General features: G+C 46.3%; 1 protein-coding gene across 1 annotated transcript in view; it reads left to right on the forward strand.

Annotated features, from left to right (window-relative positions):
- Positions 1-16,480, forward strand: part of LOC122805432 (E3 ubiquitin-protein ligase TRIM39-like) — a 331,955-nt gene that overhangs the window by 252,959 nt on the left and 62,516 nt on the right. The gene's annotated exons all lie outside the window — the stretch shown is intronic.

The raw sequence follows: 16,480 nt of genomic DNA on the forward strand, positions 1-16,480 counted from the left end.
TAACTTGTGGGAAACAAATACCTCAAAGATTTCCACTCTTACTGCTTACCTTGTTTAGGCCCAGACCATGACGTAGCAGCTTGTCTAGCCTGTGCTTCTTTTAACCGACGGACGCTTAGACGTCGGTCGGAGTTTGCTGAGCAGTTTTTCGGCTCTGATTTTGCCTATATTATGCCGTCGGATCCTCCGACTACACAAATTACCAAAAAAACGCAAAGAAAAGGACCGACACTCGCGGTCCGCGGTTTCGGCTGAAACCACGGTTAAGCAAACCGCGAGTGTCTCGGTTTTGGCCGAAACTGAGCAAGCGGTTCTTTCTTCAGCCGAAACCATGCCTTCTACCGAGGCCTCTTCTAACCTGGTAGAATCTGCTTCTGAAATCCAACCTGCTGTTGTGGTTTCTCAGGAATTATCGGACACTATTCCCCTGGATATATCAACCCCTGCACGTGGAGCTGCTAGGCCTCCTGCAGCCATGTCCATTAAGGCTTTTGCCAGGGCTAAAGCAGCTAAAGCTACTAAGACTGTGCCTGCTAAGCCCCCCTCTCTCAGGCCCAGCTCCAGTTCCCAAATGCTTTCTCTGGCAGAGGATCTCATTTCTTTAATAAGGGGATCCCAGCCTCATCCAGACAGGGCCTCTCATCCACCTCCAGAGAAGAGACCTAGAGCAGAGCCCCCTGAGCCAGTGTCCACGGATGATTCCTCTGATGATTCAGACAATACAGACCCTCCAGAGGCTCCTTATTCTCCTTACGAAGACTCTGATGCTGAAGAGTCGATTCCTTCTGCCTCTCCACCTGAGGAATTTTCCTTTGGGGAAACCTTACATGCCATGAGGGAACAATTTCAGTGGCAGGGCCAAGATTTCTCAGACTCCAGGAAAAGGCTTAGGACCTTTTTGCATTTACCACAACATAGGCCTTTAGCTATACCTCCAGTTCTTTCTGTTGTAGATGATGCATTTAATGATGCCTGTACTGCTCCTGATTCTTTACCTCCAGCCCCTGCTAAGCCAGATAGGTTCTACAGGGTCCCGGACACACATCACCATTTATACAAGGCTCCTTTTGCAGATCCCGAGACTATCTCCCAGGGGCCTAAGGCAGTAGCATCTACCTCTGCTAAAAACCCCCTCCCCTCTGAAAGGGAATCCAGGTCCTTAGAGAGATGGGGTAAAAAAGTATACACCTCTGCTACTCTGTCAGCTAGGGCCTTGAACTGCCAATTTCATATGATCCAATATCAGGTGTTTATGCTTGATCAGTTAACTAAGAAACTGTCCTCTGATGAATCTTTAGATAAGAAATATGTTCTGGAAATGATGCATAACATTCAGCAAGTTAGTAACCATTCTTTAAAATGCGGCTATGATGCACTGGAGGCTTCCTTTAGATCAGCCATGACTGGCACATTTATCAGAAGGCATGCATGGTTGAAAGAACAGGCCTTGCCGGACCATGTCAAATCAAAACTTTTAGATGCTCCCATGGACAAGGTCAATTTATTTGGTTCTCCTGCTCAGCAGGTACTGAAGAAAACGGAAGAGAAGGCAAAATCTGTACAAACAGTGAAAGACTTCTTACAGGTCCAACCTCCAAGGTTTAGCAGGAACTGGCCCTCCAAAAATTGGTCCTTTCCAGACTCCTCTAAAGCACAGAGGCAGGAATAGGCGTTCAAGAGGCAGAAATCAATCCAGGGGTGCCTACAGAGGACGCCAGTGGCAGGGCAACAACCAGCGAGGCACAGACACAGCCACTACCACTGCTACAGGACAATCACAGTGACTTGGCTCTGGCACCGCCTACCAGGGAACAGCTAGCAGCACCCTTAGGCGGAAAGCTAGCCTTATTCTCAAAGAACTGGCATTACATCACAAGGGACAAGTGGACTTTGCAAACTATAGACCAAGGTTACAGGTTTCATTTCCATACTCTACCAGGAAAAAGAGGAATGCCAAACCTACCACCAAATCAAAAGGCAGAAGCTCTAAAACAAATAGCTCAATTAGTAAGAATGAGAGCTGTGGAAAAGGTACCATCTATGGAACAAGGAAAGGGATTTTACTCCAGACTCTTCCTGGTACCAAGAAAAGAGAAAAAATGGAGGCCTATTCTCGACCTGTCCACTTTAAACACATTCCTCATTGTTCCAAAATTCAAAATGCTGACTCTACAGCAGCTTCTTCCCATGCTGGGCAAGGAGTCTTGGCTGGTAACTCTAGATCTCAAGGAGGCATACCTGCACGTCCCCATACGACCAAATTGCAGAAGATACCTCAGATTTCTTGCAGGATCAGAGCATTATCAATTCTCAGCATTGCCCTTTGGCTTATCTACTGCGCCCAGAGTGTTCACGAAATGCCTGGCATCAGTAATCGCTCATTGCAGACTTCAGGGAATCCAAATTTATCCCTACCTGGACGACTGCCTGATACAAGCGGACAACAAAAACAAACTAACAGAAGACTTACAAAGAGTCATTTACTTGCTGCAAGCCCTGGGATATACAGTCAATATAAAAAAGTCAAGGCTGATACCATCCCAAAGAATAACCTTTTTAGGTGCAAAGCTGGACACAACAAAGCAGATGGCATTCCTAACTGTAGAAAAACAAGAACAACTTCCTCTCTACTTCTTGGCATTAACAAAGCAGAACCATCTAACAGCAAGAAAAGTACTGCAGGCCCTGGGCTTCATGGCATCCTGCATAATTCTGGTCCCTCATGCCAGACTGCATATGAGAAAGCTACAGTGGTACCTGAAGAATTTATGGTCTCAACACAAAACACAGCCTAGAAACCAAGATTCCACTAATACCATGCCTGAAGCAAGAGTTCCTATGGTGGGCTCAGGCCTGTCAATCGAACACAGGTTTGCCCTTCTACAGCATTCAACCAAGCCAAACCATCACAACGGACGCCTCAGACCTCGGTTGGGGGGCCCACATGCTGGACAAGTGCATACAAGGCTTATGGACTCAAGATCAGCTGCACCTACACATAAATCTAAAGGAAATGCTGGCAGTAAAATTGGCAATCCAGACATTCAGACCATTCCTCCAAGAAGGACAGTTGATGAGAAGGACAGACAACACCACAGTTATGTGGTACATCAACAAACAAGGAGGCACACATTCATACCCTCTATGCCGGATGGCACTGGACCTATGGAATGTGGCTGTGAGCTACAACATTCAGTTGCAAGCAATTTTTGTACTGGGAAAAGAAAACATTCTAGCAGACATATTAAGCAGAACTACCACAGATGCCCACGAATGGATGCTGCACCCGGACATCTTCAAAGCCATCACAAGAAAATGGGGACTACCACAAATAGACTTATTTGCATCCCCACTCAGTCACCAGCTAAAGAAATTCTGCACAAGGACGTACCACCCACTTGCTTGGAAGGTGGACTCCCTATCTTTCAGTTGGAAAAACCTGACAGCATATGCATTCCCACCACTCCCTTTGATGCACAAGGTGCTATTGAAGATCAAAGAGGAACGTCCAAAGATCATTCTGATAGCTCCAGACTGGCCAAGACAACATTGGTACCCATTACTGAGGAGCATGTCTCGGGAACAAATGTGGACACTACCCCTGATCCCATTGCTGCTAACACAGAACAGCTACAACATCCTGCATCCAAACCTGAAAACTCTGCAGCTAACTGCCTGGAACATTACATAAGAGCAACTAGCCCAAACTTATCTCAAAGGGTTAAAGACATTATCCTTGAGGCTCGCAGACCTTCAACAAGAAAGAATTATGCAGCAAAATGGAAAAGATATCTCATTTGGAGTACTGCAAAGGGAAAAGATGTGTCACTGGTAAACCTAGCCAACATCCTGGAGTACTTGGCAGAGCTGTTCCATACAGGCCTGTCCTATTCCTCCATCAAGTTACACGCATCAGCTATTTCGGCAGAATACAGCTTGGATCCCCCTGTCTTCTCACATCCTCTGCTCAGGCAGTTTCTGAGAGGAATTAAAAATGTAAAACCTCCTAGGAAACCACCATTGCCAGCATGGGACTTGAACTTTGTGCTAGAAAAATTGACACTTCCTCCTTTCGAACCAGCAGCAACAGCAGAATTACAATATTTATCCTGGAAGACTGCTTTTCTGCTGGCAATCACCTCAGCAAGAAGGGTTGCTGAACTACAGGCATTAATGGCAGTGCAACCCTTCCTGATCTTCCATCAAGACAGAGTGTCCATGAGAACAAATCCTACATTTATGCCTAAGGTGGTATCCAGAGTGTCTTTAAACCAGGCTATCCACCTACCTACATTCTTCCCCAACCCACAGAACAGGGGAGAAAGACTGTTGCATACCTTGGATGTGCATAGACAATTACGCTACTACCTGGACAAGACCAAGTCCAATAGAAAAACTGACCAGCTTCTGGTAGCATATGCAACAGGAAGGGAAGGAAAAGCAATTTCAAAACGGACATTCTCCAAGTGGATGGGAAATTGCATTATATTTTGTTACTCCTTCCATGGAAAGAAAACTCCAGAGAACATCAGGCCTCACTCCACAAGGGCTACAGCCACTACTACAGCTTTCTTACGAGGGGTGGCTAACAAGGACATTATAGAGGCTGCTACTTGGACCTCCGTGCATACATTTGCCAAGCATTATAATTTACCTTTATACTCTAGATCCCGAGCAGGGTTTGCCACTGCTGTTTTGCAAGGGATCCTAACTACACCATAATCTCTCTTTTTTTTCCTCCTCCCCTAGTTTGGCTATGGTATTCTACCCATTTGTAAGGACTGCAGATGCATCCTTGAAGGACATAGTACAGTTTTGTACCTACCATAAATGTAGATGTCCGATAGGAATGCATCTGCAGTCAGGATTACCCACCCGCCTTCCCCTCTGTGGTACTCCTAGGGTATTTGCCATCTTTCAGCTAGCTTGGGGGGATCTATTATGGTGTATTTGTTTGTATATATGTACCTACATGCTTATTTTATGTGTTTGCTCTCTGCTATTTGGAAACATTGGCATTTATCCAAATTTAGCCATCCAAGAGGGCACCTGGCATCTGGGGCAAGAAACACTGAGGAAAATGGCGTCGGCTGATGCCTTTATACCCGAAGAACTGCAGCTATGACGTCTGGTGAAGTGCGACACCAGCCGAAGCCAGACCCAGACTTTGGAATCCGGCCGACCGCCGCCTGACGACAGGACAACCCATTTGTAAGGACTGCAGATGCATTCCTATCGGACATCTACATTTATGGTAGGTACAAAACTGTACTTTCGCAAGTACCAGTCGGCCAGCTCCTGAGATTACGAAAATTTGGAAACCGAAGTCTTCTTAAAAGCTAAGTACCCCGTTGGGGAAACTTTTCTTGCCTCAGACCGATGTCAGACAAAGTTAATAATTGTATTTCTTGTGGGCAGCAAATAACGCATAAGGATTTCCATTCCCTCTATATACCTTGTTTAGGCCCAGACCACGACGTCTCGGTCTGTCGCTTTTGTGCTACATTCAACAAACGCACTAAGCGTCGGGCGGAGTTCGCCCAGCATTATTTTGGGAAAGTATTTAACTATACTATGTCTTCGGATACTCCGACTCCGGTTTTGTCTAAAAAATGCAGACAAGGACCGTCACACGAGGTCCGCGGCCTCTACCGACACCACGCCAAAGCTGACTACACGTGGTCCGGTTCTCAGCGAGGCGCCTACGCAGCCCCTGACTACCGACGACGCTTCTTTGACGGTGTCTCCTGTGCCCGAGGTCGCAGGCTCCTCGGCCCACACCCCGACTATAGATACCAAAGCCACTCTTGGCGTTGTATCTCAGAATGTGGACAGGTCCACCTCCACTCAAGGTGTCTTCAGACCTTTCTCTTTCTCCATCAAGGCTTTCACAAAGTCTAAAGCAACCATGCACTCTGAGACCAGCTACACAGGGCCCATCTCCAGGCCCCATGCCTAAGAAACAGATGCTTAAAATGGCTGAGGATTTAATTACTCTTATCAGAGGTTCTCAGCCCCCACCGGACAAAAGGTCCAGAGTGGAGGAAGATTCCCCCTCCTCTGATCAGGGCTCCATTATTTCAGAGCATTCTGATGATCAGGAACATTCCTACTCCCCTTTTGAAGACTCTGATGCGGAGGAGTCCATTCCTTCTGTCCCCCCCCCCCCAAGAGGATTACTCATTTGGGAAACTTTGCATACCTTAAGGGAACATTTCCACTGGGAAGGCCAAGATTATTCGGATTCCAAGAAAAGGTTCAGGGAATTTCTCTTGCTACCCCAGCACAGGCCACTGGCTATACCTCCTGTCTTGGACATCCTAGATGATGTTTACTCGGAGGCTTGCCTTAACCCAGACTCTCTACCTCCAGCTCCAGTTAAGCCCGACCGGTATTACAGGGTTCCTGACTCGCACCAATTTCTATACAAAAGCCATGCTGCTGACCCAGAAACCATTTCACAGGGCCCCAAGAGAGTAAAGGCCTCCATTGCTAAAAATCCATTACCTTCCGAGAGAGACTCCAGATCCTTAGAAAGGTGGGGTAAAAAGGTATATACCTCGGCTACCTTATCCATGAGGGCCTTAAACTGTCAGTTTCATATGCTAATAATACCAACAGTTTCTGTTATCACAATTGAAAGTAAAATGTCACAGCCTGAACAACCAGACTTGAAGGAGTTGCAGGATTTGATGCATAGTGTAGAACATGTGGGTAAGCATACCTTACAATGTGGTTTTGATGCTCTAGAGGCCTCATGTAGAGCTGCTGTTACAGGATCAGTCATACGTAGGCATGCCTGGCTCAAGGAACAAGCCTTGCCTGATCATGTCAAAGCTAAATTACTAGACGCCCCTCTTCAAAAGGATGTACTATTTGGTGCTAATGCTGAGGAGGTCTTAAGGAAAATAGAGGAAAAGGCTAAATCAATGCAAACTGTGAAAGAATTTCTTCAGGTACAACCCCCACGTTTTAGTAGAAATTGGCCTTCCAAGAACTGGTCCTTTCCTGCCACGGACAGACCCCAAAGAGGCAGATACAGGCACCCGAGGGGCAGAGGACAATCCCAAGGATCGTTTAGAGGCAGACAGTGGCAAGCTGCTACACAAAGAGGTGGTGAGGATAACTCGCAATCTTTCAGAAAGCAAACCCAATGACTTTCCCCTTTGCATGCCAACCAAGTCTCAAATGGCAGCCCCCTTAGGAGGAAAGCTGGCATTATTTTCAAAAAATTGGCATACTGTCACAAAGGACAAATGGATCCTGGACATTATAGACAGAGGCTACAAATTCCATTTTCACACCCTTCCAAAAATGAGAGGCATGCCAAACCTGCCACACAATCAAAGGGCAGAGGCACAAAGGCAAATTACAGATCTCATAAACATGAAAGCTATTCAAGAAGTACCTACGCACGAACAAGGTCAAGGTTTTTATTCCAGGCTATTTCTGGTGCCAAGGAAGGGAAAAGATTGGAGACCTATTTTGGACCTATCCATCCTAAACACATTTGTACTCGTACCAAAATTCAAGATGCTTACTCTACAGCAACTTCTTCCCATGCTGGGCAAGGAGTCTTGGCTGGTAACATTGGACCTCAAGAAGGCATACCTGCATGTCCCAATCAGACAAAATTGCAGAAGGTACCTCAGGTTTTCTTGCAGGTTCAACCCATTATCAATTCTCTGCAGTGCCCTTTGGCTTATCTACTGCGTCCAGAGTACTCACGAAATGCCTGGCATCAGTAATTGCCTACTGCAGACTTCAAGGGATACAAGGATACAAATATACCCCTATTTGGACGACTGCCTGATCCAAGCGGACAGCAAGCACATTCTTCTGAAACATCTGGCTTATGTAAAAATGTTGTTGAATTCTCTGGGATACACAGTCAGCAAAAAGAAATCAAGGCTAATACCCACTCAAAGTTTTCCTGGGTGCCATTTTGGACACAAACACCCAGATGGCCTACCTCACGCCAGAGAAGCAGGGGCAACTAATTCAATACTTCAGAACACTAGCAAATTGCACCGGGCTGACTGCAAGGAAAATCCTGCAGGCTCTGGGATTCATGGCATCTTGCATCTTACTAATCCCATGTGCAAAGCTGCATATGAGGAAACTACAATGGTACCTGAAAAACATATGGTCTCAACACAGCCACAGTTTGGAAACAATAATACCACTAATTCCATGTCTGCAAAAGGAATTTCTGTGGTGGGCTCAATCATGTCAAACACAGGTCTTCCATTCAGCACGCCTCAAGCAAATCAGGTCATCACAGCAGACGCCTTGGACTACGCCTGGGGGGCGCACATAACAGATCGGTGCATTCAGGGCAAATGGTCCCAAAAAGAAAAGCACCTTCACATCAATCAAAAAGAAATGCTAGCAGTGATAAATGCTATTATAGCTTTCAAGGATCTTCTACAACCAGGCCAACTATTGATAAGAATGGACAACACCACAGTTATGTGGTACATAAACAGGGAGGAACACATTCTTACCCCCTATGCAGACTGGCCATGTCACTTTGGAACATAGCCATGGACTTACAAATGGAACTACAAGCACAGTACTTGCCAGGCAAGGAAAACACGCTGGCAGACCACCTAAGCAGGAATATGACAGATCCACACAAATGGAAATTGCATCCAAAAGTTTTTACAGAAATTCAAGAATGGGGAAGGCCAGACATAGATCTCTTTGCCTCCCACAAAAATCATCAATTGACAAAATTCTGCTCAAGGATCTTTCATCCAAAGGCCTGGAGAGTGGACGCTCTCTTTTTCAGTTGGACATCAATGACAGTTTATGCCTTCCCACCTCTTCCTCTGCTGCCCAAAGTTCTATTGAAAACCAGAGCAGACAGACCAAAGTTGATTCTCATTGCTCCGGACTGTCCAAGGCAACACTGGTACCTACTCCTGAGGAGTCTGACGCATTCGCCACCATGGACCCTGCCTCTAATGCCTCTCCTTCTGACTCGGCACAGCTTCAAAACTCTTCACAGCCAGCTAAAAACACTCAATCTAGCCGAATGGAAGATTCCCTAGCATCACAACAGGCCCTACTCTCCAAGGAGGTGCAGGATGTCATTTTGGAGGCCAGAAGGCCATAAACTAGAAAAGCTTACTCCGCAAAATGGAAACATTTTGGTGTCTGGAAAGAGAAAAAGGGCCAGGATCCTGAAAAAGTAAATTTACCTAAAGTACTACAATATTTGGCTGAACTGCTAAGCAGTGGACTTTTTCTCCTCCATCAAAATCCATGCCTCAGCCATTTCTGCAGAATACAACACTGATCCACCTTTATTCTCTCACCCTCTCGTAAGACAGTTCCTCAAAGGGGCTAAGAATTTAAGACCTCCAAGGAAACAACCAATTCCTGCTTGGGATCTTAATTTCATTCTGGAAAAACTGACCTTGCCTCCCTTCGAGCCAGCTGCCTCATCAGATTTGCAGTATTTGTCCTGGAAAACAGCTTTCCTTCTGGCTATCACCTCAGCTCGTAGAGTTTTAGAACTACAGGCTCTCATGGCTGTCCAGCCTTTTATCTTCCATCAGGACAGAGTTTCCTTACGAACCAACCCGTCCTTTATGCCTGAAGTCGTATCCAGGGTAGCTTTAAATCAGGCCATACATTTACCTACTTTTTATCCTAATCCTCAAAACAAAAGGGGAGAGATTACTACATTCCTTGGACAACAGACAACTGTGTTATTATTTGAACAGAATAAAGCCTTTCAGAAAATCAGAACAACTTTGTGGCCTATGCGGTAGGAGCTCAAGGAAAGCCTATTTCCAAACAGCAATCTCAAAATGGATAGCCCACTGCATACGCTTTTGCTATTCCTTTCATGGCAAAACTGTACCTACAGGCATTAGATCTCATTCCACCAGGGCCACAGCCACCTCTGCAGCCTTCCTCAGAGGAGTTCCTACCAAGAATATTTTGGAAGCAGCCACTTGGAGTTCTGTGCATACCTTCTCCAAGCACTACAACCTACCTTTATACTCCAAATCTAGAGCAGGCTTTGCCACTGCAGTCTTGCATGGCATTTTGGCTCCTCCTAGTTCCACCTAGTGCCTACCACCCCTTTCTTAACTTTGGGATTCTACCCATCTGTTATGACTGCAGCTGTATGCACGATGAACATAGTACAGTTTTGTACCTACCATAAATGTAGATGTTAGAGTGCTAATACAGCTGCAGTCCAGGTTTCCCTCCCTCCTTCCCCTCTTGGGACAGGCCTATAGGCCAACACATCCTCATACAACCTGATTGGGGTACTCATTTATGTTGTATTTGCTTGCATCTACTGTATTTTGAATATATTACACTGCATTAATACACAAATTGAGGTATTGCCTTCCTTCTGGGGGCACCTGACATCTGGGGCAAGAAAAACTGAAGGAAATGACGTCAGCTGGTTCCTTTATACCCGTCGCACTGACGTCAGGGAAGAAGCGATGACAACAGACGCCGGACCTAGACTTTGGAATTCGGCCGACCGAGGACCCGCCTGACTGCAGTAGAACCCGACCGAGGACCCGCCTGACTGCAGTAGAACCTATCTGTTATGACTGCAGCTGTATTGGCACTCTAACATCTACATTTATCGTAGGTACAAAAAGTACAGTTTTGTACCTACCATAAATGTAGATGTCCGATAGGAATGCATCTGCAGTCCTTACAAATGGGTTGTCCTGTCGTCAGGCAGCCCTTCGTTCGGCCGGATTCCAAAGTCTGGGTCTGGCCTCGGCTGGTGTCGCACTTCACCCGACGTCATAGCTGCAGTTATTCGGGTATAAAGGCATCAGCTGACGCCATTTTCCTCAGTGATGTCCTTCAAGGATGCATCTGCAGTCCTTACAAATGGGTTGTCCTGTCGTCAGGCAGCCCTTCGGTCGGCCGGTCTGCAGGCAGCCCTTCGGTCGGCCGGATTCCAAAGTCTGGGTCTGGCTTCGGCTGGTGTCGCACTTCACCCGACGTCATTGCTGCAGTTACTCGGGTATAAAGGCATCAGCCGACTCCATTTTCCTCAGTCTTTCTTGCCGCGTGGCGCCCGAAGCAGAAGCTGTTCGCAAGTGCCGGTCGGTCAGAACCAGAGATTACTACTACCGAATACTTCTACTACCGAAGACTTCTAAAAAGCTAAGTACCCCGTTGGGGACTCTTTCTTGCCTCAGCCGATGTCAGAAAAAGTGAATAACTGTTTGACTTGTGGGAAACAAATACCTCAAAGATTTCCACTCTTACTGCTTACCTTGTTTAGGCCCAGACCACGACGTAGCAGCTTGTCTAGCCTGTGCTTCTTTTAACCGACGGACGCTTAGACGTCGGTCGGAATTTGCTGAGCAGTTTTTCGGCTCTGATTTTGCTTATATCATGCCGTCGGATCCTCCGACTTCACAAATATCCAAAAAACGCAAGGAAAAGGACCGACACTCGCGGTCCGCGGTTTCGGCCGAAACCACGGTTAAGACAACTGCGAGTGTCTCTGTTTCGGCTGAAACCGAGCAAGCGGTTCTTCCTTCAGCCGAAAGCTTACCTTCTACCGAGGCCTCTTCCAACCTGGTGGAATCGGCTTCTGAAATCCAACCTGCAGTTGTGGTTTCTCAGGAATTATCTGACACTATTCCCTTGGATATTTCAACCCCTGCACGTGGAGCTGCTAGGCCTCCTGCAGCCATGTCCATTAAGGCCTTTGCCAGGGCTAAAGCTTCTAAATCTGTGCCTGTTAAGACCCCCTCTCACAGGCCTAGCTCCAGTTCCCAAATGCTTAGTCTAGCAGAGGATCTCATTTCTTTAATCCGGGGATCCCAACCTCACCCAGACAGGGCCTCTCACCCACCTCCAGAGAAGAGGCCTAGAGCAGAGCCCCCTGAGCCAGTTTCCACAGATGATTCCTCTGATTCAGATAATACAGATCCTCCAGAGGCTCCTTTTTCCCCTTACGAAGACTCTGATGCTGAAGAGTCCATCCCTTCTGCCTCTCCGCCTGAGGAATTTTCCTTTGGGGAAACCTCGCATGCTATGAGGGAACAATTTCAGTGGCAGGGCCAAGATTTTTCAGACTCCAGAAAAAGGCTTAGAACCTTTTTGCATTTACCACAACATAGGCCTTTAGCTATACCTCCAGTTCTTTCTGTTGTAGATGATGCATTTAATGATGCTTGTACTGCTCCTGATTCATTACCTCCGGCCCCTGCTAAGCCCGATAGGTTCTACAGGGTCCCGGACACACACCACCATTTATACAAGGCTCCTTTTGCAGATCCCGAGACCATCTCCCAGGGGCCTAAGGCTGTAGCATCTACCTCTGCCAAAAATCCCCTCCCCTGTGAAAGGGAATCCAGGTCCTTAAGAGAGATGGGGTAAAAAAGTTTACACTTCTGCTACTCTTTCAGCTAGGGCATTGAACTGTCAATTCCACATGATCCAGTATCAAGAATTTATGCTAGACCAGTTAACCAAAAAGCTGTCCTCAGATGAACCATTAGACAAAAAATCTGTTCAGGAAATGGTACATAACCACTCAGCAAGTCAGTAACCATTCTTTAAAATGCGGCTATGATGCACTGGAGGCTTCCTTTAGATCAGCCATGACTGGCACAGTTATCAGAAGGCATGCATGGTTAAAAGAGCAGGCCTTACCAGACCATGTTAAATCAAAACTATTAGATGCTCCCATGGACAAGATCAATTTGTTTGGCTCTCCTGCACAACAGGTGCTGAAGAAGATGGAAGAGAAGGCAAAATCTGTCCAAACAGTGAAAGATTTCTTACAGGTCCAACCTCCAAGGTTTAGCAGGAATTGGCCCTCCAAGAATTGGTCCTTTCCAGACTCCTCCAGAGCTCAGAGAGGCAGGAATAGGCGTTCAAGAGGCAGAAGTCAATCCAGGGGTGCCTACAGGGGACGCCAATGGCAGGGCAACAACCAGCGAGGTGCAGCCACACACAGCCACCACCACTACTACAGGACAATCACAGTGACTTGGATCTAGCACCGCCTACCAGGGAACAACTAGAAGCACCCTTGGGCGGGAAGCTAGCTTTATTTTCAGTAAACTGGCATTACATCACAAGAGACAGTGGATTTTGCAGACAATAGACCAAGGTTACAGGTTTCACTTCCATACTCTACCAGGGAAGAGAGGAATGCCAAACCTACCTCCAAATCAAAAGGCAGAAGCTCTAAAACAACTCAATTATTAAGGATGAGAGCTGTGGGAAAGGTACCATCTATGGAGCAAGGACAAGGATTTTACTCCAAACTCTTCCTGGTACCAAGAAAAGAAAGCAAATGGAGACCTATTCTCGACCTGTCCGCTTTAAACACATTCCTCATTGTTCCAAAATTCAAAATGCTGACCCTACAGCAGCTTCTTCCCATGCTGGGCAAGGAGTCTTGGCTGGTAACTCTAGATCTCAAGGAGGCATACCTGCACGTCCCCATACGACCAAATTGCAGAAGATACCTCAGATTTCTTGCAGGATCAGAGCATTATCAATTCTCAGCATTGCCCTTTGGCTTATCTACTGCGCCCAGAGTGTTCACGAAATGCCTGGCATCAGTAATTGCTCATTGCAGGCTTCAGGGAATCCAAATCTACCCTTACCTGGACGACTGCCTGATACAAGCGGACAACAAAAACAAGTTAGCAGAAGACTTGGAAAGGGTCATTTACCTTCTACAAGCCCTGGGATACACAGTCAATATAAAAAAGTCAGGGCTGATACCATCCCAAAGGATAACCTTCTTGGGTGCACAGCTGGACACATCGAAACAAATGGTATTCCTAACAGTAGAAAAACAGGAGCAACTCCCTCTCTACTTCTTGGCATTAACAAAGCAGAACCATCTAACAGCAAGAAAAGTCCTGCAAGCCTTGGGTTTCATGGCATCCTGCATAATATTGGTTCCACATGCCAGACTGCATATGAGAAAGTTACAGTGGTACCTAAGGAATTTATGGTCTCAGCACAAGCACAGCCTAGAAACCCAAATTCCAATAATTCCATGCCTGAAGCAAGAATTCCAATGGTGGGCTCAAGCCTGTCAATCAAACAAAGGATTGCCCTTCCACAACACTCAACCAAGCCAAACCATCACAACGGACGCCTCAGACCTCGGTTGGGGGGGCCCACATGCTGGACAAGTGCATACAAGGTTTATGGACTCAAGACCAGCTGCACCTACACATAAATCAAAAGGAAATGCTGGCAGTAAAACTGGCAATTCAGACATTCAGACCATTTCTTCGACAAGGTCAACTGCTGATAAGGACAGACAACACCACAGTTATGTGGTACATCAACAAACAGGGAGGCACACATTCGTACCCTCTATGCCGGATGGCAATGGACCTCTGGAATGTGGCCCTGAGTTACAACATTCAGTTACAAGCAATTTTTGTACCAGGAAAAGAAAACATTCTAGCGGACATACTAAGCAGGACTACCACGGATGCCCACGAATGGATGCTGCATCCGGACATCTTCAAAACCATTACAAGAAAATGGGGGCTCCCACAAATGGACTTATTTGCATCCCCACACAATCACCAACTAAAGAAATTCTGCACAAGGACGTACCACCCACTTGCTTGGAAGGTGGACTCCCTATCTTTCAGTTGGAAAAGCCTGACAGCATATGCATTCCCACCACTTCCTTTGATGCACAAGGTGCTATTGAAGATCAAAGAGGACCGTCCAAGGATCATCCTGATAGCTCCAGACTGGCAAAGACAACATTGGTACCCATTACTGAGGAGCATGTCTCGGGAACAAATATGGCCCCTACCCCTTGTTCCCTTGCTGTTAACGCAGAACTACAACACCCTGCATCCAAACCTGAAAACACTACAGCTGACTGCCTGGAACATTGCATAAGAACAAATAACCCAAATTTATCCCAAAGGGTTAAAGACATTATCTTGGGAGTCTCGCAGACCCTCAACAAGGAAAAATTATTCAGCAAAATGGAAAAGATATTCCATTTGGAGTAATGCAAAAGGAGAAAATGTGTCACTGGTAAACATAGCCAACATCCTGGAATACTTGGCAGAGCTCTTCCACAAAGGCCTGTCCTATTCTTCCATTAAGATTCATGCATCAGCTATTTCAGCAGAATACGACTTGGATCCTCCAGTCTTCTCACATCCTCTGCTCAGGCAGTTTCTGAGAGGAATTAAAAATGTAAAACCACCTAGGAAGCCACCATTACCAGTATGGGACTTGAACTTTGTGCTAGAAAAATTGACACTCCCTCCTTTTGAACCAGCAGCAACAGCAGAATTACAATACTTATCATGGAAAACTGCTTTCCTGCTGGCAATCACTTCAGCAAGAAGGGTATCTGAACTATAGGCATTAATGGCAGTACAGCCCTTCCTGATCTTCCATCAAGATAGTGTCCATGCGAATAAATCCTACTTTTATACCCAAGGTGGTCTCCAGAGTATCTTTGAATCCGGCTATCCACCTACCTACATTCTTCCCCAACCCACAGAACAGGGGAGAAAGACTGTTGCATACCTTGGATGTGCATAGACAATTATGCTACTACCTGGACAGGACCAAGGGCAATAGAAAAACTGACCAGCTACTGGTAGCATATGCAACAGGAATGGAAGGAAAAGCAATTTCAAAACAGACAATCTCTAAGTGGATAGGAAATTGCATTAGATTTTGTTACTCCTACCATGGGAAGAAAACTCCAGAAAACATCAGGCCTCGCTCTACAAGGGCTACAGCCACTACCACAGCTTTTCTACGAGGAGTGCCTACCAAAGACATTTTAGAGGCTGCTACTTGGAGCTCCGTGCATACATTTGCCAAGCATTATAATTTACCTTTATACTCTAGATCCCGAGCAGGTTTTGCCACTGCTGTTTTGCAAGGGATCTTAACTACACCATAATTTCATTTCTCCTCCTCCCCCAGTTTGGCTATGGTATTCTACCCACTTGTAAGGAATGCAGATGCATCCTTGAAGGCCATAGTACAGTTTTGTACCTACCATAAATGTAGATGTCCGATAGGAATGCATCTGCAGTCAGGATTACCCACCCTCCTTCCCCTCTCTGTGGTACTCCTAGGGTATTTGCCCATCTTGTAGCTAGCTGGGGGAATCTATTATGGTGTATTTGTTTGTATATATGTACATACATGCTTATTTTTGTTTGCTCTCTACTATTTGGAATCATTTGCATTATCCAAATTTAGCCTTCCTAGAGGGCACCTGGCATCTGGGGCAAGAAAAGTACAGTTTTGTACCTACCATAAATGTAGATGTCCGATAGGAATGCATCTGCAGTCCTTACAAATGGGTTGTCCTGTCGTCAGGCAGCCCTTCGGTCGGCCGGATTCCAAAGTCTGTGTCTGGCTTCGGCTGGTGTCGCACTTCACCCGACGTCATTGCTGCAGTTACTCTGGTATAAAGGCATCAGCCGACACCATTTTCCTCAGTGTT

This window comes from Protopterus annectens, chromosome 1.part1 (genome assembly GCF_019279795.1).
Source record: "Protopterus annectens isolate FY-2018-M chromosome 1.part1, PAN1.0, whole genome shotgun sequence".
In the NCBI taxonomy this organism is placed as follows: Eukaryota; Metazoa; Chordata; order Ceratodontiformes; family Protopteridae; genus Protopterus; species Protopterus annectens.